The 27,535-nt window shown below is 36.1% G+C and overlaps 1 pseudogene; it reads left to right on the top strand.

Moving 5' to 3' along the window:
* The first annotated feature begins 13,215 nt into the window (after nucleotides 1-13,215).
* LOC149192843 (delta-selinene-like synthase, chloroplastic) overlaps nucleotides 13,216-27,535 on the top strand; it is a 38,182-nt pseudogene continuing 23,862 nt past the window's right edge.

Raw genomic sequence — 27,535 nt, 5'->3', positions numbered from 1 at the left:
GCAACATGCATTAATATTTAATATGTAAAAGATGGATCATAAATAAATTATTTCAATATCAACTATATATACTATATAATGCTAAACATAAAATATAAATAGACACGTACATAATAGTTAAAAATGTTTAATATAAATTTCATGTGTATACACTATTTTTATTAATTTTCATTAACTAAATATTTAAAAAAATAAAAACAAAGATAAATAAAATAAAATAATTTATTTATCACCTTTATATATCATATATATATATAAAAAACAGAAAACATTACAATACAACACCACATGAAAAATATCATATTAATTTTTATTATTAATTATACAAATTTAATCTTCATTAAATATATCTTAAACTTAATAAGTAAGCAAATATTGAAATTGTTAAATGTAATCTTTTTGGTACAGTGGATATTTAAATGTTGGTATGATAGGAATCAAATTTTTAAATGTTAAGTTGAAAACATTAATGCTAAAATGTTGATGTTGAATTTGATTTTTATTTTTATTATTTTTTTAAACAAAATATTTAAAATGAATTTGATTTTATCTAAACATTTATGGAAATTTCCCTGGCATGTCCATCACAAGTTAGTAGCTTTCTATGTTAAAATATCTTATTGCTAACTTATGGTTTTGTGTTTCAACGAAATGTTACACCTACACTAAATCTGTAGATATTATTTAGTGAAATTTGTAATTTATTCATTTTAATTGTAAAATGAAGATGTAATATTTTCAATATTTTCAGTGTTATATACAAATATATATAAAAGATTAATATGGATTAGATATATAAAAAAAAACATTTTTATTTCATTAATAAGTATTTTAGAAGATCTGTAATTAGTATAGAATTAACTTGTAACAATTTAAATATTAATAATAGAAATAATGGATAGAAAAAATAAATAAATCTGTAATAATAAAAAAAGTGGATAGAAAAATAAATAACTCTGTAATTTCTAAAAGATATTTAAAGATATTTATTATAAAAATAAATTTATTTAAAGAAAAAGTAATGGTATACGGTTTTTTATTTAAATTTTAAAATTAAAATTAAATTAAATATTAAATTGATAAATAAAATTTTTCTATTTAAAATTTATACAAATATATATATTTTAATTTATTTGAATTTTAACCTGTAGCATTTTATGAAAAACACATACTCTTAACAATAGTCTTAGGCAAGACTGCACGAGTTAAAACAGCATCATGGCAAGTTATATGTTTGGGAAAATGTAATGACCCCAGTAACTTGTAATTCTGAAATACTTACTGTGGTAAGAAACTGTATGAGTGGTTACTCATTATTTTTGAATGACACTATTAATGAGGAAGTTGTTAAATTAGATTATTTTTACATGTGTATGTTCTTGAAATGCTGGCAGCCTCCTGGTGGAGGATTTTCTATTTTAAGAAGATCAGTTAGAAAACTGAATAAACTGCTTCTCACCCAAGGAAAAGTCGTGGGAAGGAAAACCCTTGGGCTGTGGAGGAACAGACAGAGAGAAGATTTCCAGTGAGGAGAGCAGATAGAGAAAGGGGGGTTAAGTCTGGTAGAGACCAGATAACCCAGCACAGTAGTGCATGTGTCTTGTTGAGCGCTGCAGGCCTGCAAGACGGCTCGGGGGGAGAATCCAGCGTAAACTGGATCGCAAGGTTGGGAGGATAAGAGCAAACCAGTTGCAGGTGACTTCTGGAAATAGAAATATCGGTAGCAGGCTACTCAGGTATGCACTTTCTAACCGAGTTATAGAATGAAGAGCAAATACTGAAGGTGAACAGACTAAATCTGTGTTCTTTCCATTGATTAATGGTAGTCGTTATAAAAGATTAATGTTGTATCAGTGTCATTTTTCATCTGCAATAAAAATCTGGTTGTGGGATATAACTTTTTATGATAGAACCAGACCCTAAGGGGCGGTTTGGCGGTAGGAGAGACCGCAGTAGTTTATTAATTATTAGGAAGGAAATAAAATAGTCAGAGCCTCGGCTACGAGATGGTGCCGAGCTAGGCATTCTGGAAATGTTAGACAAGCACCTGATCCTAATGAAAGCATAGTCAAGAACCAACGCTAAAACCCGCGCTTATATATAAACCGAAACACTGTATAAATCACAGAGATATGGCATAGCTGTAACACTGTGTAAACAAAGAGACACGGCATAAGTGCTGTGTGGACCAAGCGTTATGCGTAGACACAATACTGTGTAAACCCCAGCAAGGTCATTAAATAATAATGGTGTGCGAAGTTAAGAAATATTACCAGAAACTAATACTGTGTGAACCAAGTGAATATCATGAAAACGATGCTGTAAAGGAGAGATTGATAAAGAAATGAACACGGCGTAAGCCAGCACATATTAGCAGAACGCCATCAAAGGTTTACCTCATAGGTAGACAAACCCGAAGTAAGTAGCCAGCATATAAACATACAGGTTAAACTTACATAAATCTATCCTCGGTTTACCAAAAGAAGAGAGTAACATTAACAGAACCATGAACTAAACAATATATATATGTATATCAGACTCCGGCGAATCCCGGTTATGAACGACAGTATACGCGGAGAAGGGTTGCCAATACATTCATTTACCGAATGCAAGACATACCGTTAAGGCCGCACTAAACCATAAGAAACGTATAAGGGTACAGTCGATTCGAATGCATGCGAAGACTAAACCAAACCTGTAAAATATAATAGCTGCTGTAAATAAAGGCATGACCGCCTCATAAACCCTCTAGGGTAGTAATATACAGTAAGTAAAAGGGAAACTACATAACAATAATAACATTGGAATAGTAAATCGTTCATAGCAAAGACGGCCATTAAATATATGAATAAAATCCGTGAACGCGGAGTAACACATTCATTTTAATCAAAGGTAAACTGATAACACAATATTAAGGAGTTCTGTAGAGGATTAAAGAACTCTTATAGCCAAAACGAGATAAACAACTGTACTGAGTCATTGCAGCTGTATGAAACTGTAGATAGCTCAGAGGAAGCTTAACAGAGAATATACAAACTTCAATACATTCATATCATGTCTGTAGACCAAAGTCAAGACCAAATATACATCTTATGGATGGCATGGAAGCCATGATTAAACCCTAGCTAAACCCTAACTATCAACGCAGTACAGGTCCCGGCAAGAGGAGGCCGTCTGCAAATGTAACCAGGGTTTTGAGAAAACAATAACCCGACCTGAGACATGAAGGAAAAGGGTCATGAGCCACGCCTCAGACCAGAGAACAAGCATTCCATTTCTCAAATATACTTCGCCTTTTAACGCAGAGACTATAAGAACGAATGAGCATACCTGTGGAGCGAAGGCGGCAAAACCCCTACAGGCAGAAGGAGACTGCATCCGGCCGACCCACCTGCACATTGAAAACTCACGATAAGTAACTGGAACAGTCGAAAAACCAAATAACTTCAAGGGTTCGTAATACAAGACTGTGAATGAATACCAGGTGCGGGATGCAAATGATTAATACCTGAACGACAGGTGATGCAGGAGGGTTTGACAAGCTGAGGAAGCGCTCGGCTGAGGCGTAGTGAACAAATGAGCTGATCCGAAGAACCCGGCACATTATGTATTGGCTGTTGAACCCTCGAACAGATCTGAGCCACACGATGGGTCCGAAAGATCTCCATCGTCCATCAGAGCGGGAAAACCTGGCGCGGAAACCACAGTGGGTCAACCACATGGTTTCACGTGATCACATGCCACTTGGCTACGGAGGGAATGAGCTGGGATAATCTCCATTCACCATCTGGCGTAAATCAAATGATGCGTGTTGGGTCAAACGTTTAAGGTTAACATGTCACCAAGGTTGCCAACGCCCATGTGTATATGTGCAGGTGATAATACAAATTCGGTGGGGTAGGCATATTATAAAGGTTAGGTATATGCATGCAGCGCTTAAACTTGGTTCATAACTAAGTTATGTTCCTTATTAGTTAGAAGGGTGGGTTCATGAATTGACCACCATTACCATTAAATTTTTTTAATTTTACTGTTTCATATAATGTGTTAAAGAGGTCGTGACAATGTGGTATCAGAGCCGAGGTTTCAAAACTGTGGCCTCTGGAGTAGTGAAGCCCATCTGTAGAAAAAAAAATTATATAGTGCATATATGAGGAAGTAACAAAGGTAACTAAATTGATTTCTTGTTTATCAATTAGGAAATCAATACAGAAACAACAATCTGCTAGCAGTCAACAAGTAAGATGGAGGAAATGCAGGGAGCAGGCAACATCCCTCAGGAAAATCCAGAGCTATGGATACAGCTTGGTGCTGAGACACGCAGTACCAATCTGGCGATATTGCAGACTGTTCAAGAACTGAAATGTGAGATGGCGCGTCTGCGAGAAGACAACGCGCGATTAACAGTGGAGCAAGAAAGAATATTAAAGAGTCTGTCAGATAAAAAAAATCCACCACTAGCCGATCCCAGTGCGGAACAGCAAAGGGAAACTGAAGAGCGGGATTACGCACCTGAGATTTCAGAGGAGAAGGAAGACCATTCTGACAATGTACTAGAGCAGCAGACCTCAAAGAGACAGAAAATGGAATTACAGGGAGAATTCCGGAAAATCAAACCTCCACTTTTCGATGGAGAGCAGGAAGAAGCGGCAGAGGCTTGGTTAATAAACATTAACAAGTATTTCCAACTGTATGAATATGATCAAAATCTAAAGGCGCGGCTGGCCATTTTCCAGCTACAGGGTAAAGCAACCTTGTGGTGGGAAGAGATTAAAATTGTAAAAGGAGTGAGTGAGCAGAACATCACTTGGGAAAAGTTCCAGAAATACTTTAAGGAGAGATATCTAACCGAGCGTTTTTATGATGAGAAGGCACGGGAATTCCATGATTTATGACTGGGACAACAGTCCATGGATGAATTCATTAACCGCTTCACTTCCCTGCTTCGCTATGTGCCATATATCAAAGAAGAAAAGGCCAAAGTGCAGAGATTTGTGAGCAGCCTACCAGCCTATATAAGGGAACGAATAGAGTTTGACAATCCCCGAACCATGGACAAGGCAATTCGTAAGGCAAGAATTTTTTACCAGCAGAATAAACAGAAAGGAGATATTTCAAGCAAAAAATGGAATGACAGAAAAAGCAACAGAGTTGCTGGTAATAACAAAGGAAGTCGTGGAAATGGTGGTAAGAGTGCTGGAAAGGGGCAGTTTAACATAAATACAACTAAGGGTACCTTCCGGGCAAAGCCAAGTGAAAGCAGAGTTAGTGAACCGCCTGCCAGATCAGAGATTGAAGGAACCAGACCTCCAGTCCAGTGTTGGGGATGTGGAGGACCGCATTATGTTAAAAACTGCCCGCAGCGTAAAGGAGTCGACCAAATATCTCAGATCCACGAAGCCTCAACCGTTGGGGATGTGGCACGCAGCGTACCAAGAATTAACGCAGCCTTGGAGGACCGGCAAGCGGAATACCAACCGACTATGGTGGAGTTTGAAGGTAAGATTTCAAACCTTTCTATAGCTGTTCTTATTGATCCAGGAGCTACCTTAAGTTATGTTAGCCCAAAAGTAGTGGAACATTGTAAGCTATCTTCGGAAAGGTTCAAAAACCCATGGTTGGTACAGTTAGCTACGGGTGCCAAGAGACGGGTTCTAGCTAAAATTAATAATTGTTCCTTAAGCATAGCTGGACAGCCAATAACAGCAGACCTGAATGTACTTCCATTAGGATCTTATGACATCCTGATTGGTATGGATTGGCTGGAAAAGCATTGGTCCCTAGTAAACTGCAAAACCAAAACCATTTATTACAAGGATGATTTGGGGCAGCAACAAAAATTGCAGGGGATTAAACACCCTGTCCAGATTCGGCCTATCACTGCTTCTCAGTTAGCTAAGTGCCTTCGAAAGAAATGTCAGATCTACGCCATTCAAGTTGGTTGTGCAAACCAGAAAGATAAGATGTCTGCATTAGGCAATATCCCGGTGGTGCAGGAATTCGTAGATGTTTTTCCTGAAGAGGTACCAGGCTGCCCCCAAAGAGGGACATAGACTTTACTATAGAGTTAATACCGGGAGCAGCACCAGTATCATGGGTACCATACCGAATGAGCGTACCAGAGTTAACAGAGTTGAAGATGCAACTACAAGAGCTGTTGGATAAACAGTACATACGTCCCAGTGTATCACCATGGGGAGCTCCAGTATTATTTGTGAAAAAGAAAGATGGCACCCTACGTATGTGTATAGACTATCGACAGCTGAATAAGCTCACGGTCAAAAACAAGTATCCCTTACCCAGGATAGATGAACTCTTTGATCAAGTGAAAGGGGCAAAAGTATTTTCCAAGATCGATCTGCGATCTGGTTATCATCAGATCAGGATTAAAGATGAGGACATCGCTAAAACCGCCTTCAGGACACGCTATGGGCACTACGAATTTGTAGTGCTACCTTTCGGTTTGACCAATGCACCTGCCACCTTCATGTGTATGATGAACAGCGTGTTCCACCGATTTTTGGACAAGTTTGTGCTGATATTTATAGATGATATTCTGATATATTCTCGTTCTCAAGAGGAACACGAAGAACACCTGAGGATGGTGTTACAAACTCTTCGAGAACACCAGCTATACGCTAAGTTCAGTAAATGTGATTTCTTCAAGGAGGAAATCCAGTATTTGGGCCACGTGATCACTAAAGAAGGAATTGCAGTAGACCCTGAGAAAATAAAAACTATTATGGAATGGCCCATACCCAAAGATGTTGCTGATATCAGATCTTTTATGGGGTTAGCTGGCTATTACCGGAGGTTTGTGGAAGGCTTTTCTAGGATAGCCTATCCTATCACCTCATTGCAGAAAAAGGGGAAGATATTTAGGTGGACATCAGAATGTCAGCAGAGCTTTGACCGATTGAAGCATTTACTCACCACTGCGCCCATCCTGAGTATAGCTGATCCTAATAAGGATTATGTGGTGTGCACCGATGCAAGCAAGGAGGGTGTGGGAGGAGTATTAATGCAGGAAGGAAAAGTAATAGCCTATGAATCAAGGAAGCTAAAGGAGCATGAGCAGAGATACTCTGCTTATGATCTGGAATTAACAGCTGTTATTCATGCGCTGAAAATGTGGAGACATTACCTCCTAGGGAGGAAATTCCTGTTGTTAACTGATCATCACAGTTTGACACATTATTTCAGCCAACCTACCTTGAATGCAAGACAAGGCCGTTGGGCAGATTTCCTAAGTGGGTTTGATTTCGAAATAAAGCATTTAAAGGGCAAAGAAAACCGAGTGGCTGATGCGCTAAGTCGAAAGATTCATTGTTTATGTGAACTATCAGTCAGCAAGTGGCGGAATTCGCTGGTTGAACAAATAAAAACAGCAGCAAGTCGCGATTCTGAATACCAGCACTTAAAACAGCAGGTACAGCAAGTTGTTAAGGAAAGATTACAGCAAGGATATACACTAGATAGCGATGGAATGCTGTGTTTCAATAAGAAATTATATGTACCTGATTCAAATGACCTTAAAAGGCTGATTTTAGATGAGTTCCATATCAGCCACTACACTGGCCACCCAGGGTACCAAAAGATGGTCACGGCACTCAAGAAGGAGTATTATTGGCCAGGAATGAAGAAACAGGTAGTTGAGTACCTGGCGCGGTGTTTAGAATGCCAGCAAATTAAGGCAGAACATCAGCATCCAGCCGGACTGCTACAGCCTTTGCCTATTCCGGAGTGGAAATGGGAAACCATTTCCATGGATTTCATAACTGGGTTGCCACGAACAAAGAAGGGTAATGACTCTATCATGGTAGTGGTTGACAAATTGAGTAAGGTAGCACACTTTATCCATGTCCAGTCCACTTACAAGGCGGTACAAATTGCTCACCTCTTTATGCAAAATGTGTTCCGATTGCATGGGCTGCCAAAGGTAATTATATCGGACCGAGATGTGAAATTCACTTCCACTTTTTGGAGGACACTGTTTGCTGAGTTGGGTACTCAGCTGAACTTTAGCACGGCCTACCACCCGCAGACCGACGGTCAAACTGAGCGAGTTAATCAAGTGTTGGAAGACATGTTGAGGGCGTATGTGATGCTGAAACCAGGCCAATGGGAAGAGTTTTTACATCTGGTCGAATTTGCATATAACAATGGTTATCACACTTCAACCCAGCTAAGTCCTTTTGAAGTCCTGTATGGACGAAAGTGCCGCACACCCTCAAGTTGGGGTGGACCTGAAGACAAGCTGAGTTTGGGTCCAGAAATGCTTAAAGACATGGAGGATATGGTGAAAAGAGTGCGTGCAAACTTAAAGGCTGCACAAGACAGACAGAAAAGCTTTGCGGACAGGAAAAGAAGATTCACAGAGTATAAGGTGGGTGACCATGTGTTTGTGAGGATTCAAACCAGAAGGAGCACACTGCAGTGGAGTGGGTGCGCCAAACTGGCACCTCGATATTTTGGACCTTTTCAGATCTTGGCTAGAGTGGGGCCAGTGGCCTACCAACTCGCCTTGCCAAGTCATATTAGGATTCACAATGTGTTTCATGTTTCTGTCCTAAAGAAATATGTATATGACCCTAAACATGTTATCCGATGGCAAGATGTGCGGGTAAGAATTAATCCGGTTGTTTTGATTATGCAGCTATACTCAATAGGAAACTGATTAAAGGTATGGTTGTCTGCAGGTCGAACCGGAAGGCGAGGTCCTGGTCGAACCACAGAGCATTCTCGACCGGAGAGAAGTGCGGCTGCGGAAACGGGTTATTACCCAAGTTAAAGTGCTGTGGCAGCACTATGGGCCTGAGGAGGCTACATGGGAGGACGAGGAACTCATTAGAAAAGCTTATCCAAATTTATTTAATGGGGATAGACATCGGGACGATGTCCAATCCCAGGGGGGGGAGATGTAATGACCCCGGTAACTTGTAATTCTGAAATACTTACTGTGGTAAGAAACTGTATGAGTGGTTACTCATTATTTTTGAATGACACTATTAATGAGGAAGTTGTTATATTAGATTATTTTTACATGTGTATGTTCTTGAAATGCTGGCAGCCTCCTGGTGGAGGATTTTCTATTTTAAGAAGATCAGTTAGAAAACTGAATAAACTGCTTCTCACCCAAGGAAAAGTCCTGGGAAGGAAAACCTCTGGGCTGTGGAGGAACAGACAGAGAGAAGATTTCCAGTGAGGAGAGCAGATAGAGAAAAGGAGGTTAAGTCTGGTAGAGACCAGATAACCTAGCACAGTAGTGCATGTGTCTTGTTGAGGGCTGCAGGCCTGCAAGACGGCTCGGGGGGGAGACTCCAGCGTAAACTGGATCTCAAGGTTGGGAGGATAAGAGCAAACCAGTTGCAGGTGACTTCTGGAAATAGAAATATCGGTAGCAGGCTACTCAGGAATGCACTTTCTAACCGAGTTATAGAATGAAGAGCAGATACTGAAGGTGAACAGACTAAATCTGTGTTCTTTCCATTGATTAATGGTAGTCGTTATAAAAGATTAATGTTGTATCAGTGTCATTTTTCATCTGCAATAAAAATCTGGTTGTGGGATATAACTTTTTATGATAGAACCAGACCCTAAGGGGCGGTTTGGCGGTAGGAGAGACCGCAGTAGTTTATTAATTATTAGGAAGGAAATAAAATAGTCAGAGCCTCGGCTACGAGATGGTGCCGAGCTAGGCATTCTGGAAATGTTAGACAAGCACTTGATACTAATGAAAGCACAGTCAAGAACCAGCGCTAAAACCCGCGCTTACATATAAACCGAAATGCTGAATACACATAGAGATATAGCATAGCTAAAACACTGTATAAATCACAGAGATATGGCATAGCTGTAACACTGTGTAAACAAAGAGACACGGCATAAGTGCTGTGTGGACCAAGTGTTATGCGTAGACACAATACTGTGTAAACACCAGCAAGGTCATTAAATAATAATGCTGTGCGAAGTTAAGAAATATTACCAGAAACTAATACTGTGTGAACCAAGTGAATATCATGAAAACGATGCTGTAAACGAGAGATTGATAAAGAAATGAACACGGCGTAAGCCAGCACATATTAGCAGAACGCCATCAAAGGTTTACCTCATAGGTAGACAAACTCGAAGTAAGTAGCCAGCATATAAACATACACGTTAAACTTACAGAAATCTATTCTCGGTTTACCAAAAGAAGAGAGTAACATTAACAAAACCATGAACTAAACAATATATATATGTATATCAGACTCCGGTGAATCCCGGTTATGAATGACAGTATACGCGGAGAAGGGTTGCCAATACATTCATTTACCGAATGCAAGACATACCCTTAAGGCCGCACTAAACCATAAGAAACGTATAAGGGTACAGTCGATTCGAATGCATGCGAAGACTAAACCAAACCTGTAAAATATAATAGCTGCTATAAATAAAGGCATGACCGCCTCATAAACCCTCTAGGGTAGTAATGTACAGTAAGTAAAAGGGAAACGACATAACAATAATAACATTGGAATAGTAAATCGTTCATAGCAAAGACGGCCATTAAATATATGAATAAAATCCGTGAACGCGGAGTAACACATTCATTTTAATCAAAGGTAAACTGATAACACAGTATTAAGGAGTTCTGTAGAGGATTAAAGAACTCTTATAGCCAAAACGAGATAAACAACTGTACTGAGTCATTGCAGCTATATGAAACTGTAGATAGCTCAGAGGAAGCTTAACAGAGAATATACAAACTTCAATACATTCATATCATGTCTGTAGACCAAAGTCAAGACCAAATATACATCTTATGGACGACATGGAAGCCATGATTAAACCCTAGCTAAACCCTAACTATCAACGCAGTACAGGTCCCGGCAAGAGGAGGCCGTCTGCAAATGTAACAAGGGTTTTGAGAAAACAATAACCCGACCTGAGACATGAAGGAAAAGGGTCATGAGCCACGCCTCAGACCAGAGAACAAGCATTCCATTTCTCAAATATACTTCGCCTTTTAACGCAGAGACTATAAGAACGAATGAGCATACCTGTGGAGCGAAGGCGGCAAAACCCCTGCAGGCAGAAGGAGACTGCAACCGGCCGACCCACCTGCACATTGAAAACTCACGATAAGTAACTGGAACAGTCGAAAAACCAAATAACTTCAAGGGTTCGTAATACAAGACTGTGAATGAATACCAGGTGCGGGATGCAAATGATTAATACCTGAACGACAGGTGATGCAGGAGGGTTTGACAAGCTGAGGAAGCGCTCGGCTGAGGCGTAGTGAACAAATGAGCTGATCCGAAGAACCCGGCACATTATGTATTGGCTGTTGAACCCTCGAACAGATCTGAGCCACACGATGGGTCCGAAAGATCTCCATCGTCCATCAGAGCGGGAAAACCTGGCGCGGAAATCACAGTGGGTCAACCACATGTTTTCACGTGATCACATGCCACTTGGCTACGGAGGGAATGAGTTGGGATAATCTCCATTCACCATCTGGCGTAAATCAAATGATGCGTGCTGGGTCAAACGTTGAAGGTTAACATGTCACCAAGGTTGCCAACGCCCATGTGTATATGTGCAGGTGATAATACAAATTCGGTGGGGTAGGCATATTATAAAGGTTAGGTATATGCATGCAGCGCTTAAACTTGGTTCATAACTAAGTTATGTTCCTTATTAGTTAGAAGGGTGGGTTCATGAATTGACCACCATTACCATTAATTTTTTTTAATTTTACTGTTTCATATAATGTGTTAAAGAGGTCATGACAGAAAACCGCGGAAAGGTAGGGCAAGATGTGTGGGGCACTGCACGACCCGACAGAGGTCGCACTAAGGTTGCCGCAAGATGCACGATTTTGGTGGACGATTTGTTTGGCAACCAGGCAATTTCCACAACTTTATAGTTTGTAAACTTTGTATCTTGTTTACTTAAGTTTGATAAGCATTGGGAAAATTGTTGGTAGTTACCGCCTACCATCATAACTATGTACAATATGTAATATTGTTCATTGTTGTTTATGGTTCTCGGACAACGAAGCTAATTGAAGGAAATATGATTTCGTTGCCTAAACGAAATATGGTTTTGTTGCATAAGTGAAGAAGTCGTTTAGATTTTGTTGCATAAGTGAAGAAGTGAACAGTTAACGAAAACTTAACTAAGTGATGGGCGATCCCTTGTAATTAATTTATGTCATCTTTAAAAAAATAAGTGAGATAACTTTGGGCGATCCCCTCATTCGTCTTTTCCGAAATCTTCGGGATTGTTTCTGTTTCTCGGAAATAATTAAAAAATATCTCAAACAATAAAAAAAGCATCCCAAATTTACTGGTATTGTAGCTATTTTCCAAGGATGGATCCAAACCTTCTCCTCCGCGTTGATCTTTTGGCCGGTCAACAAAAGAGTTCCTATATAACCTAAGCTGAGTTACAGTTATCAAGCTTAAATTTGAGTTCCAATTTAAATATCATAAAAGTTTAGTTTGAATCAAAAAAAATTAATTTAAAAAAGAATTGACAGTATATATTATAAATGCCTTTGTTCTTATAAAAACAATAATTTTCACTTTTTTTTCTTAATTTATTTTAAATTAAAAACCACAATTATCACTTCTCTTTTGAACTTCTAATCATTTTTAAAGTTAAATTTAAAATTATTTTTTAATTTTAAAACTTAATCTTTCCTAACAAATAGTCAGTCTTTTAAAATTAATACAGTTTTCCAAATTAACACTGATGGTTTCTTTTCGTATTTTCTAAACATAGAAAATCCAAAACTTTCCTATTCTACTATGATTCTTTTGTATTTTCTTACCTTCTGCTGGCACTCCATCCTAATACTTCTATTTACGTAAATACACTTTCCTTGTGGAGCACTCCATTCCACTATTACCTATTTGTGTGAATAATGCCATTGACATCTTCTGTTATTATCTATTTGTGTGAATACTGCCATTCACATCTTCTGTTATTGAATGAATAATCCCTCCATCTGGGTAAAAGCCAAGATTTTAATTAATATTTTACTTATTCGTATCGAACCGGCGAATTTTCGTTTTTTTTTGGCTCGATTCAGGCGAAGTGGGTAACTATGATCTAAACATTAAAATGCATATTTACTTCATATAGTTATTATTACAATTTCTACCACTCATTTGTCTATATATGTGAGCCGCTATTGCTCATTCATCACATAAAATCGCATCGCAAAGTGTAGTGTTATGGCTGAGATTTGTGAATCAGTTTCCGTCCCTCGACGCACTGCCAATTACCACGGAAACGTGTGGGACGATGAGTTCATAGTATCTCTCAATTCGCCGGATGGGGTATAGCTTTGCCTTCTGGTCTCTGTTTGCCTTCAGCGCTTTTTTAAAGACAAGGCGTTTGGATTTTCCACAGTGATAATTGAGAGTTGTCTTTCTTTTAATTTTTATCGTGTATTTTCCAAATAAACAAATAAATAAAGAAATCTCTTTCCGGGTGGAAAATCCAAATTCTTTATCCAGAAAAACAAACCACAAGAGTCTAAAATCTGCAATTTTAATTTTCTGTTTGTTATTAGCTATCACTGTATCACAGCACCTATCTCTATCGTTGTGAGATATATATTTGAATTGCATTGCGCTGGAAGCAGGCACCTGCATGTTATGAACGTGTTGGGAAGCTTATTGAGGAGATCAAGCATTTACTTTTGAGCGAAATGGAGGATAGCAATTATGATTTTATCGAATGTCTGCAGATAGTTGACATATTCGAATGCCTTGGAATTGATCGACATTTTCAACATGAAATAAAAAAAGCTGCTCTAGATTACGTTTACAGGTTAGTCATTTCCACACACATGAAGACGTTTAATTTAGCGTTTACATATATCTGCACATCGATTTTTTTTATTTGATGTAAAGTTAAAAGATCTCATTATTCATGTTTTGAGGTGTTTTGCTAGAAAACCTGCATTAAATTGGCGATACCATTTACTAAACGTGGAAAAGCGTCTTTGAATTTATCCATAGGTTTTCTGAATTTAGTTCGGTTCCTATATTCCTAAACCTCGAACAGATTCTCTTAGAAATAGAGAAGCGATCAAGAAGCATTCTTCTTTATTTCCTGAAATTTTTCATCGTTTAATTCAGTACTTATATTACTAAGAAGATGGAAACGCGAAATTCTTCTCCAATTTCAGTGGAGATAAAGAAGTGAGAAGCATGCTGTCGTTACCTCGAACTTCAGAAATTTCATTTCCCGGAGAAAAAGTGATGGAAGAGGCGAAGGCATTCACAAGAGAATATCTAAATCAAGTTTTAGCTGCTCGCGGGGAAGTTACCGGCGTAGATCAAAGCCTTCTGGAAGAGGTAAGCACTAACCGCATTTTGATGGTCCTACCTTAAATTAAAAAGAGGATGCTGTCGATGGTTTATAAGGGATTTGACCTCATTAATTACTGTTGTTTAGGTGAAGTATGCATTGGAGTTTCCATGGCATTGCAGTGCGCCCAGATGGGAGGCTCGCAGCTTTATTGAAATATATGGACAAAATCATTCGTGGCTCAAGTACGTTCCTGGTTTACTAAATATAATTGTTTTTATTTTCCATTTTCAAATATGGTTATACCATAGTAAATCCCTTTGCCACTTTTTTCTAAAGGTCGAATTTCAACCAAAAGGTTTTGGAGTTAGCCAAATTGGACTTCAATATTCTGCAATGCATACATCAGAAAGAGATGCAGTATATTACAAGGTAGTGCTCGGGACATTTTCATCGTAGATGGTGATGCTTTATTTATCTTTCTATTTAATTTTAAGTTTAGAGATATAGTAATCGGCCACTTAGATTCCTTACTAATTCTTCTCTTTTTATTTTATTTTAGAAGTATAGTTAATAATATTATGATGATTAATTTATGATGATTAATTTTCTTTTGGAATTTTGGATTTTATTCAATTTACAAGAAACTAAAATCTAATAGATTTTAAAAAATTTTATTTTTTATTTTTTATTTCTAAAGTGAGGAAGAATATTTTGATTCAGTATGATTTTGCTTAAATTTTTTTTTTAAGGAAAACTGATTTATTTTAAGTGTTTTAATAGTAAAGTTAGATTAATTTCATGATTTATATTATATTCGCATGAGTTTTTATTTTATGTTTTATGAATTTGTGGAATGGGGGAATTTGGATTTGTTTAAAATGTTTTAGGAAAAAATGATTGATTGTATGTGTTTTAATTATAAAGTTAGATTAATTTCATGATTTATATTATATTTGAGGAACTTCGTTGTTGAGTACGTGTGTTTCTCCAAAATTTATAGATTTCTCAAAATTTAAACTAATTATATAATAAAAAGATAACAAAAAAAATAAAAAATAAATAAAATAAAAAATAAAAAATTATTATATAATTTATATGATAATCAAAATTAATATTGAATCAAAATATTCAAATATTCAAATCAATTTAACTATATAAATAAAAAATATATAATGTCTCTTATATATAATTATATATATATATATATATTTTCTGGGTGTCTCTTCTTGAGTCTCTCCCTTATTAGACATTATGTTCTGCAACACCATTATGTTCTTCGTAGGTGGTGGAGGGACTCAGAAGTTGCGCACGTCAATTTCTACAGGAGGCATCACGTGGAACTTTACTTTTGGGCTTTTATATGCATTTTCGAGCCTGAGTTTTCTCAAAGCAGAATCGCCTTCACAAAACTTTGTATCGTGGCAACCATGCTAGATGACGGAATGCTAGACGGCCTCTATGACGGTCACGGAATCCTAGACGAACTCAAAGCCATGCGAGGGAGTGAGACGGGGAATTGATATTACACAGACTTTGGACACCGCTATTTGATTTCCTCCCTGTTATATATCTTGAAGCTTTTAATTTATATCTTGAAGCTTTTAATTTATATTACTGTGTGGGCCATTTTCGAGATGGGATATTTCGTTGATAGATGACCTTCCAGAAAAAATAAAAATTGCAATCCAGTTTTTCTTCAATTCAACGAATGAACTGGCCGCTGAAGTCGTAACCAAGCAAGGGCTGGACATGACAGCCATATTAAAAGATACAGTATGCGTTTTTTTTAGAATGTGAGGCCCGAGGGAATCTTAATAGAATAACAATATTAAAATAAATGTGAATATATATATATTCCCTAAATGAGACATTAACCATCAATGTATTTTACTGGCTGTATGCTCAGTGGGTGCGATACCTTGAGTCTTATCTGCAAGAAGCGGAATGGATAGCAACTGGTTATGTGCCCACGTTTAATGAGTACATAAAGAATGCCCTCGCTAGCTCAGGGATGTGCATTGTAAATTTGATTCCGCTTCATGGGTCAACCTCTCCCGAACAACATTCTGGAGCAAATACATTCTCCATCTAAGATCCAGGAGCTCTCAGAATTGACCATCAGACTCATCGACGACTTAAGAGATTTCGAGGTATTTGGCATCTGAAATTACATTTATTTTAAGAGCATTTAAACAAGATTGGATGCATAACATTCTACGCAAAATCCTCACTCACACCTTTATCACTTTCTTTCACGGTTGCAATGAAGGATGAGAAGGAACGCGGGGAGATGGCTTCAAGCATAGGTTGTTATATTAAAGATAATCTTGATTCTACCGTGGAAAATGCTTTGAGTCAAATAAAGGGCATCCTTAATCTCTCCCTTGAGGAAATGAATGGGGAGTTTCTTAACCAGGACAGCGTACCATTGTGTTGTAAGAAGTTCACTTTCAATATAATACGAGGCCTTCAATTCATCTACAAATACGGAGATGGCAAATCCATTTCTAACAACGAAGTGAAGGACCAGATATTCAAAATTCTCATCGAGCAAGTACCTACTAGGTTAGCGGTTGCTTATAGTAATTTTTTTAATGTTTAACACTGGAATTGACACTTACAACCATGTATGGGTAGATTTGGTTTCTTAGTTGTTATAGTTTTTTAAAGGTTTTCTCAACAATATTTTCTTATCTTCGAGTTTTGAATTGAAGTGTGCAATATATTAGCATTATTGTGTGAATATGTGTCTTATGTCTGTTTCTCAAATTTTTATGTTTAAGTTTACTAAACAATGTATGAGCATGGATTATGTTTAAGCATTTTTTTGGTATATAAGACCCAATGGGATTTCAACAATAAGAACACCGGTCAATCCCAGTAGGCATAATGAAGCTTTTTAAATTGTCCAAAATGAGAATAAAAAGTTTAATTAAGTATTTTGGCCCCCTCCTTTGTCTATGTTCAACCATCACTACAACACAAAGCAGGGTTTTAAGACAATTTTTGGGTAAATTGTCTTAACTTGAGACAAAATAAAACTTGTGTATTGTTTTAAATATTGTCTTTAAGGAGGTGTCTCAAATTAAATTGTCTTAAAATATTGTCTTTATAAAAACAATATATAACACAAGCATTTTTGTCTCTCAAAAGACAACAATATCTTTGATCCTAACTATAGATAATACAACATCACTTTTGTCTCATTAGAGAAAAATATAAAATAATGAATCTAGAAAATATCTCACCATTGAAATAAACCAATATGAAAAGTATTTAATTAAAAATAAACTACAATATCATTGATCAATTCATATTAGGACACAGTGGAATCGAACCACCAACCTCTTGCTTCTAAATATGGCACTCTTTGTTGAGCTAGCACCCTTTAAAGAATTATGTGAGAGTTATGGTAGTCCATGAAATTGCATATATAGGAATTGATTTTACAATTAACAATTACACCGAGAGGTGCAAAGGAATGTCGATAGAAATGGGAATGTGGAAACCAATAAGCAATGAAATACAATCAAAATTTGAGTTTCTATATTTCTAAAGCATGTAGCAAGGAGGTTAAATTGAAGAAGAAAGTTACTAGCATAAATCTCCAAGAACATTGGAAATCTTTAGAGGCACAAAGTATATCAGCGTCTCACAAAATCCCAAAAAATTGGAAATTTTGTAGAGATGTTACACAAATCGAAAGGAGCAATGGAAATACAGTGTTTAATAATGTTGGGGATGTCCAATCCCCATTGATCACTTGGTAATGTGCAATTACAAAAAACTCAAAGACACCATATCAATCTTTTTAACCCCGCCATGCTTTCCCAAAAAATGTTTTGGAGTACCTGTTCCAACATTTTACAGGCTACTTGAGAAGAAAAAGAGACAGAAACAAATGTTACCCACTGCGAGAAACTTATCAACAATTGCAATCTTCTTGGAAGGCCGTAGGTCAATATTGCTCCAAGCTAGAATTTTTCTTTTTTAAAACTTTACTATTATCCATCCCCAATAATCAACAGCTGAAAAACTATTCACTGAAGGACCTGCCCAAATAAGAAATAATCTCCCCAAGATTCATAAGCTTTCATTTACGATTCATCCAAGTAGGGGGATTTTTATTGGCCAAAAACAAACCGTTTTTTTTCCTCTCTAACAACAACTCTTACTCCTTTTGCAAAAGTGTCAGAGGAAAAATTAGTGCCCTCAATAAACTGTTGAATCGACGAATATGCTAAATCTGAGGCATCTACAAAGTGGAAATTTGGCTATATTACAATACATATAATGAAATTTCATATCATATGAATAACTTACATAAGAGAAATAATGAAAATATTTTACAAGTGAAGTTTCCGTGGTTGAATGTCAATTCTCCAACAACCTAATTAGAGGTAAAAATACTTCGATATTTTTTCCAAAGAGTATCTAATATTCAAATAATGAGGTGGATATTGCAAGTTACATTTAAACTTGTGTTCATCACTCATTCTAGCCACTAAAATGATCTATATATCAATGCATGTTTTGTACATAGTAAAGTGGTCAACTTTTAGGAGCTCTTTATGGTGGAAAAATTCTTGGACTAGTCATACTAAAACATCCTGGAGCATTTATGCAGAATTAAAACCTTAGTGAGAAGAAAAGATATTGAATTGACCTTGAATAATATAATGGAACTAATTTCTAATTGAAATCTTTCCAAGCAAAAAAAATAATGTAAAAGAAGGTTTGCAGTATGCTACATTGTTAGGAATTTTGCACAGATGCTTCAGCAAGATCATTCATGGATTTTTCTATAAATAAGTAGAAGCATCAACTAAAGGAACAAGATTCTCTAATCATAGTTTAAGCTTTTGCAAAGTTTTCTTCATACCTTGGACTCATTCTTATAGGGATGAAATTTGTGGATTAGAATCCACATCACACAGAGATAAGCCAAAAGCTAGAGATTCTTCGTGAAGGTGTCCTTTTGAATAGAATACAATTGTATGCATATGATTTGGCTAAAATGGCACCAAGACTCACATCCACAATCTCTTGAATGATTTACCTAGGGTTGATCAACCTTGTGGTTGAATCCATTGTTGACATGCCATACATAACCTCAGATGTTAATGCTTTGTTGGAACTATTTGTAAGACACTTGGTAATGAATACTTCTAACAACTAGGATAGTGGATCTCTTTTTAGGTTGAGTTTAGTAGTGAATGCATTTATTCAAGCCATCTCCCTCATCCTTTATGTCTCACAATGCTCACTGCCCTGAGATGGCCCTCACTGGTCTGCCAACACTATTATAAGGCTTAAGGTGCACTTAATGATGAAGTCTATGCTTGATTCCAGACCTTTTAATCCACCTTTTGGAGGAGGTAGAGATTAAAGTCCTCTATCTAATAGTGACGAGCACAATGGTTCAACTCAAGGTACCTCATAAGTTCATTCTCAAGGTTTCACATGAGATAACAACTAAATCCCCAAGGAAAAACATTTTTGTTTTTGAATATGTTGAATTGTTGAACTCTCTTATCTTGTTTACATGGAGTTCCCTCACTCGCCCATGCAGTTGTTACCATTCCTTGAGTGTATTTTCACACCATTAGTAGTTTTATTTCCCATGATCTTGCTCACGTTTTAACCCTAGACCTTAGAGGATCTAGCTCAAGGTCATTGGGAGCAGGGAGTGGAAGTGAGAAGTGCAATATTTAAAAAGCTTTTGAGAGTAGGGAGGGAAGAAAGAAGTGCAAGTTTCAAAAATATCGTGTGACTCAGGAAAATACCTATAAAATAATCAGGAGAAACATGTGCATTATACTCTTTTGGTTGACAATACTTTTGCAATAAAGTTGGCCAGTAATCCTAGATTCCATGATCACACCAAGCACACCAAGACCAAGTACCATCTGATTCAATATCATGTAGAAGCCAAAACTATTCATTTGAGACATTGATCCTCAAATGATAATATTGCAAAACATCATCCCCAGAGCACTTAGAAGAGAAAAAATTGAAATGTTGAGAACGATGCTTGGACTCACAAAAAACCCCTTCAAATTAAGGGGGTAGTGTTAGATACCTAATCCATAGGGATTTGCGTACATTGTAAATAACTCTTTAAGTATTAATCTAAGAGAAATATGAAGATTCATAGCTGAATAAGAAGACTCATTTTGGAGCTCTCAGAAGATGAAATCAAAGGTAAATTCCTCTTTTATATATGCATGCTATGAATTGAAGAAATTCATTAAAACGTGGAGTTATTTATCCTAGCTGGTAGTGGTATCATAGCTGACTATTTTAACTTGATGACTCTCTCACACGTGAAAAAAAATCCCTCAGTCAATATCAAATCTGAGGCATCTCCTACCCACTATTCATTCCAATTTTCGAAAGACATATCTGGCATTCCTTCTTCCTCCCATGACCTTGCTCATTACTTTTTCACAACTCCTATGCACACAATTTCTCCCTAAGAGAACAGAAGGTCGTGAACTCAATTCCAAGTATTACCATACTGTATTCTTAGAAGGAAAGTCAGAACAATTTGGGCATGTATACAAACAACTATTGGGTGGGACAAAGTTAGCGGGTTTGTCTCCAAATGATTCAGATGACATGGATTTCATACATACTTCCCTCAAAACGTCCACGATTTTTGCGTTCACTGCAAATAGGAAGGAACTGAAAGGGTCATTGTCTCAATGATTTTTTTTGTACATAATCCAATGTATTTTTGAGTTATAGTTGAATATAAAATAAGAATTCAAATGTTCAACGAAATTTATGTCATTATTCATTGGATCTAAAATATTTACTAGGTTAGTTCTTATGCATTCCATGGGAGTATATTCTAATGGGAAATATTCTAGTATCGTTATCACTACTATCGCTGCAAAGCATAAAGTGTCTAAACCCTAAAACATATATTGTTCTTAAACTCCAAAGTATATATTCTGTAATAGAGTTTTGCAGAAAACACTAGAGAAGAATTGTAAAACGCATTTACAATACAACGTCTTGTCATTTCCAATATGTCTATATATTTTGCAGTGTTTGGTCAAAATGGAAGATAAATTATTTGTGAAAAGAACATCATTTGGAAGCACTCCATATTCCTTTGGTCAGGGTTTGGCTTTTGGAAATCAATCAACAACTACACCATCTGGTAGCCCGAGACTTAGGAAAATTACCTTTTGTGGAGAGTGCAGAGGTAGTGATCAAAAACATGAAAAAATTTTAGAGGCAGGGAGGAATAATCGTGTTCTGCGTTGTGCCTATGGAAAAAATGGGCATAGGCAAAGACATGCAAAATCCCATGGGATAAGTTCAAAAGAAAATAGTATCAATAAGAAGACAAAGATAAAGCATCAGATCTGGCAAAAGGTTAAGCCACATGATCTGCAGATATATTTCTTTGAAGATTTCAATGACAATGTGGAGAAGTATCTTGTGTGTTTCCTCATGAAGTTTTCGTTAGAAAAAAATGAAATATATATATATATATATATATATATATATATATATATATATATATATATATATATATATATATATATATATATATATATATATATATATATATATATATATAGAGAGAGAGAGAGAGAGAGAGAGAGAGGCCTTTCAAAATCGGAATTATGGATGAGGCAGGGTCATTGGACCATTTCCATTTCTCAACATGGCATAAAAATGATTTCTTTCATGAACCTTGGCTACAAAATTCTCTACAGAGTTATCCAATGATGTATTTTTGTTTTATAAATCCATGAAAAGTCTTTGTTTGTTGCTACAATTCACAGGATTTGTGATAAGAAGACAACTTTCAAAGCCTTCTTTGAAAGATATAATATAAGTCCTTTTAACTCTTTTTCTTAAATTAGCTCAACGCTATGTAAGGCATGTATGCAATGAAGTCATCAGATAAATGTGAGATCTCTCACAAAAATTTGGGGAGGTTACAGATTTGACTCTCATGATCCCCTAGAAGTTAAGCTCTCTAATTACGGGAGCTGATTTAACCAATTTACCATCCATGGATCATGTAAAAATACTTAAAGGCATTTCCACGAGGTGTGTGTGTGTGTGTGTGTGTTTGTAGAGAGAGAGAGAGAGAGAGAGAGAGAGAGAGAGAGAGAGAGAGAGAGAGAGCCTATTGTCTTACGATACAGGGATAATAGCAATGTAGCTAATGACCTTTCAAAATAGAAATTAGGGATGGGGTAGGGTATTTCAACCATTTCCATTTCTCAGCATGGCATAAAAATGTTTTATTTCATTAACCTTCACTACAAAATTCTCTGCAGAGTTCTCCAATGATGTATTTTTATTTTATAAAGCCACGAACAATCTTTGTTTGTTGATACAGTTCACAAGTTTTGTGATAAGCAGACATCTTTCACAACCTACCTTGAAAGCTCTAATATATGTCCTTTTAACAATTTATTTTAAATTAGCTCACTGATATGTAAGGAATGTATGCGAAGATGTCATGAGATAAATGTTAGATCTCTCACCAAAATTTGGGGAGGTTACAGATTCAACTCTCGTGATACCCTAGTAGTTAAGCTCTCTAATTAGGGCCACTACTTTAACCAATTTACCATCCATGGATCATGGAAAAGTACTTGAAGGGATTTCCACGAGGTGTGTGTATATATATATATATACACATACATACATACATACATACATACATACATACATACATACATACATACATACATATATATATATATATATATATATATAGAGAGAGAGAGAGAGAGAGAGAGAGAGAGAGAGAGAGAGAGAGAGACCCTATTGTCTCAAAATACACGGATAGTAGCAATATAGCTGGCGACCTTTCAAAAGAGGCATTGGGGATGGGGAAAGGTATTTGGACCATTTCCATTTCTCGGCATGGAATACAAATTATTTATTTCATGAACCTTAGCTACAAAATTCTCTACATACTTCTCCAATGATGTATTTTTTTTTTATAAATCCATGAACAGTCTGTTTTTTGATGCAATTCATAGGTTTCGTGATAAGCAGATAGCTTTCAGACCCTTCTCTGAAAGCTCTAATAAATGTCCTTTTTTTAAAATCAGCTCACTGATATGTGAGGCATCTATGCAAGGATGTCATGAGACAAATGTGATATCTCTTACCAAAAGTTGGGGAGGTTAGGGATTCGACTCCAGTGATCCCTTAGCAGTTAAGCTCTCTAACTAGGGACACTTCTTTAACCAATTTACCATCCATGGATCATGGAAAAGTACTTGAAGTGCTTTCCATGAGGTGTGTGTGTGTGTGTGTGTGTGTGTAGAGAGAGAGAGAGAGAGAGAGAGATCTTGTTGTCTCACAATACATGGATAGTAAAAATGTAGCCGGTAGCCTTTGAAAAGAGGCATTGGAGATGGGGTGGCATATTTGGACCATTTCCATTTCTCAGCATGCCATACCAATGATTGTTTTCATGAACCTTAGCTACACAATTCTCTACATACTTCTCCAATGATGTATTTTTGTTTTATAAAGCCATGAACAATGTTTGTTTATTTATAAAGTTCACATGTTTTGTGATAAGAAGCCCACATTCAGAACCTACTTTGAAAGCTCTAATATATGTCCTTTTAACCTTTTTTAAAATTATCTCACTGATATGTAAGGAAGGTGTTGAACATATGTATGAAAAACTTAGAATTTGGTTTTTACAATAAGGGGTAATTCATGCTAAAAAAGCCTCAATTCCCCTAATATCTATGGGAGGAAGTTTCATCATGAAAAAAAGTCATACACCTAGATTTCTACAAAGCCATTATCCATGAACTAAATTGTGTGCCATAAAAAATTGCAGTTGTTTATAATTATCTGAGTGTCCTTAAGTAGAGGGTTTTTCCAAGGAAGAAAGAATGAGAAAACAATTAGGTTCGGCCTGAAATCATGCTCAAATTGTCTTGGTGGACATGAATCTCCACTAGACATGCTCAGTTGGAGATGCACCTCTGCTGCAAAACTTGCATGTAGTATTTGTAACACCAACATTATGAAGTGAATTATTTATTTATCATTTTAAGTTTTTTATTCTTCATGCAATGAAATATATTATATAACACAACAATTATTCACAATATGAACCTTTAAACTTCTAATTGCAATGGATATCATAAAAATTGTGAACAGGATAAGATGTCTGTATACTAAATTACTTACCGCTACAACTTGAAATTCATCAAAATTGGTTGCTATGGTTTCCCACTGGCAAGGACAAATGACATTTACCCTAGTCTTATTTTTTACCTCAATCTTCTGAATCTCCCTATATAAATGATGACCAATAATGGAATCATCCTCGTACCTTAAAATCAATCCAACATATAAGTATTAGAATAAATTTATCACAACTTCCTAAACAAATCAAATAAAGAATACAACATGATGAACACATCAATTATAACAATAGTAAATACTCAAATAAAAAGACCTGGAATGAACCAAAAAGAAGAAAAAAGACAAGTTTGGCACAACAAGCCCTAGAGCTGTGGCTCTTTAATACCACTTGTCATGATCCTACCTATGGTCCCACTCAACAAAGCAAGCACCCACATACTTAAATTTATTTTTTCTTTTGTGCAATCTATTTCCAGAATCTCCACCTTATAACAATTAAGGCTTTGGGTATAAGTTCTAAAATTGTAACAAATGAACTCATAATAAGGCTAATATGGCCTTCAAATCATGAGAATTGCAATAGTCTATAAACAAGAATGCAACATCAAAGACTCCATAATATCTGCGACTTTACCATTAGGAAGTTCCATGTGAATCCCCCTCGATCCACTCATTACGAAATGTTGAGATATAAACTCCATGCTTAAGAGAACTATAGATATGGGGTTGAATGTCCTCTTTCTTTCATGTATGAAAGCAAAAAAGATAATGGTCACATTAATTATTTTTTCTCAAAAAGATTAAATGTAAGAAAAATATGCAACTAAAGAGAATCTGAAAAAACCTGGATATAGATGTAATGGTTTGAAAATATTTGCAACACCAAATAGGAGCCCAATGTTTTTTTTGAGAGAAAATATAGAGAATAGAGCTTGTATCTTATAGATAAGCAATCACTTCATACTATTCATGTAACCTATAATACGGTAGTTATGAGTGAATAGATGTAAACACTCACTAATAGTTATGTACAAAGTAATAGTAAATCAGTAAGCTATAGGTTATTGTAGTTATATCTTATGTGATTAGTGTGATCATCATACATAGAGTGCGCTTATCATTAAGGATCATAGCATGACATCAATGTATACATGTAACTCTTATATGTTACTTATAGCTATACCATATTTGAGCTTATAACCTGAGTAGTTGCATATCAGTTAATCCACGGCATTAGTTCAACTTGATCAATACTAATAAATGTGTAAAGCTAGCACTAGTCATATCATCATCACTTTAATCTATTGGAATAACTCATGTAATATTAAGCTTGTACTAGTTGTATTGTGATATCTATGTTAGACACCGAATGAATACCATAAGTATATCATGCATGCTCTATATAGCACATTGATCTTGCTTTAATTCAAGTGCATGTACTAATATATGAAGAATAAGTATGTATGTATTATGTTATTAGCTTGATCGTTATATTATCTCTATGGAATCAATGGGAATCACACCACTACTACCTATTTCCTAATTTCTCTAATTCAGTATAGAGTTATACCCGTGTGAGTAATTATGGGAATAAGTATGAACAAAGGTGACATGATAGTGTTGAGATTAGAAAGGGAAATATCATTAATAAAAAACAAAATGTATAAGTATCCTTAGCTGACTTGTACTAGTGTTTGATCAATACTACTAATATCATTAGATCACGTCTACAGGCTATGTGATATGCTAAATATAAGTGTTTGGTTGTACATAGAACATAATGGTAATACTAGTATAAGCTAGTATTTCAGTAAATAGGTAAAATATCTTAATCTAAGCTCCTATCTATTACTAATAGGAAACAAAGCTTCATCATGAAAGGTAAACATGGGAATATGACCGATCCTTAATTAGCTCATAACAAGATGTAGCTAGTATAACCACTTCATATTGATTACAATTACCTTACACATGTTCTTCTTAATACTAATGGTGATATAACTCACACAATAACATTTTATTATTGATTAAGGTATTACTTATACAATTCATGGAAACTACTTAAGCTTATCTCTATAATATTTACATGGGGTTATTACACTATAACTAGTTAATACTAGAAATACATCATATGTAACATGTATACACTAAGTTGTGAAAATCATGTATCATGTTAAAGCTCATGTATTATCCATATGAAATCTAATAAGGGTAATTAGGCTATCATGAGTTAAGAGCTATGGGTAAAGTGATAAAAAATATAAATAGGGGTATACTCATATATATACGATCGAAGATCTTAGTATACCTGTGTTACCTTACAGTGGACTTCTTGAGACAATTACTATTGGCTAATGCTCCCACCATATGAAAATTGGTTGGTGTCAGGGCCTGCCCTTAAGACTGATACTAGCCAATAGCATAAGCATTAGCATCTGATTCATATTTATATCGGTGTAAGTTGTAACTCACCCTCTTGGGTATGCAATTCCTGGTGGGGTTAGGTTAATGACCAACTAGAGCTTCTTTCTATCACTTCTTGTACTTATAGGTAGTATCCAACCCAGCCTGGTAGAGCTAAGGCATATCCCACCCAGTTGATTAGCGCAGTTTAGATTTTGAATAACACAACAACAAATGTAGAGTAGCCTTACCACTCAATTAGCCAAAATGAGAGTGATATAGCTTAGTTCAACTCCATGAAAGCTATTTCTTTAAAGGTTTTTTGGTATCTATTCTAAGTAAACAACCTTAGTGTCTAGGCCCAAGTAACATAGTTTATTGATGTGAGTATCACGTAGATATGCGACACGTCGCTAAGTATCTTTGATACCAACATGGCTATATGGATATGACCTAAGTATACTCATTGTTGGTATGCCTTGCTCTTATGTAGTTTACAAGCACATACATTTTGATCAAGCCATGTTCTCACTAGAAAAATGAGCAGGTATGAGGAGATATGGATTTTCCCCTATATTTCTTTCAAACATTGGAGACTATGGCTAGTCCATTAAGGCTTCCATGGGACTAAGGCTCAGACTGAAGCTAGTAGTTCTCTTAC

Source organism: Pinus tabuliformis, chromosome 2_2 (assembly GCF_031772625.1).
Source record: "Pinus tabuliformis cultivar Carrire ecotype Pingquan chromosome 2_2, CPIR1, whole genome shotgun sequence".
Classification (NCBI taxonomy): domain Eukaryota; kingdom Viridiplantae; phylum Streptophyta; class Pinopsida; order Pinales; family Pinaceae; genus Pinus; species Pinus tabuliformis.
The sequence above is the reverse complement of the archived record's forward strand: the minus strand, read 5'-3'. Positions and strand labels throughout refer to the sequence as shown.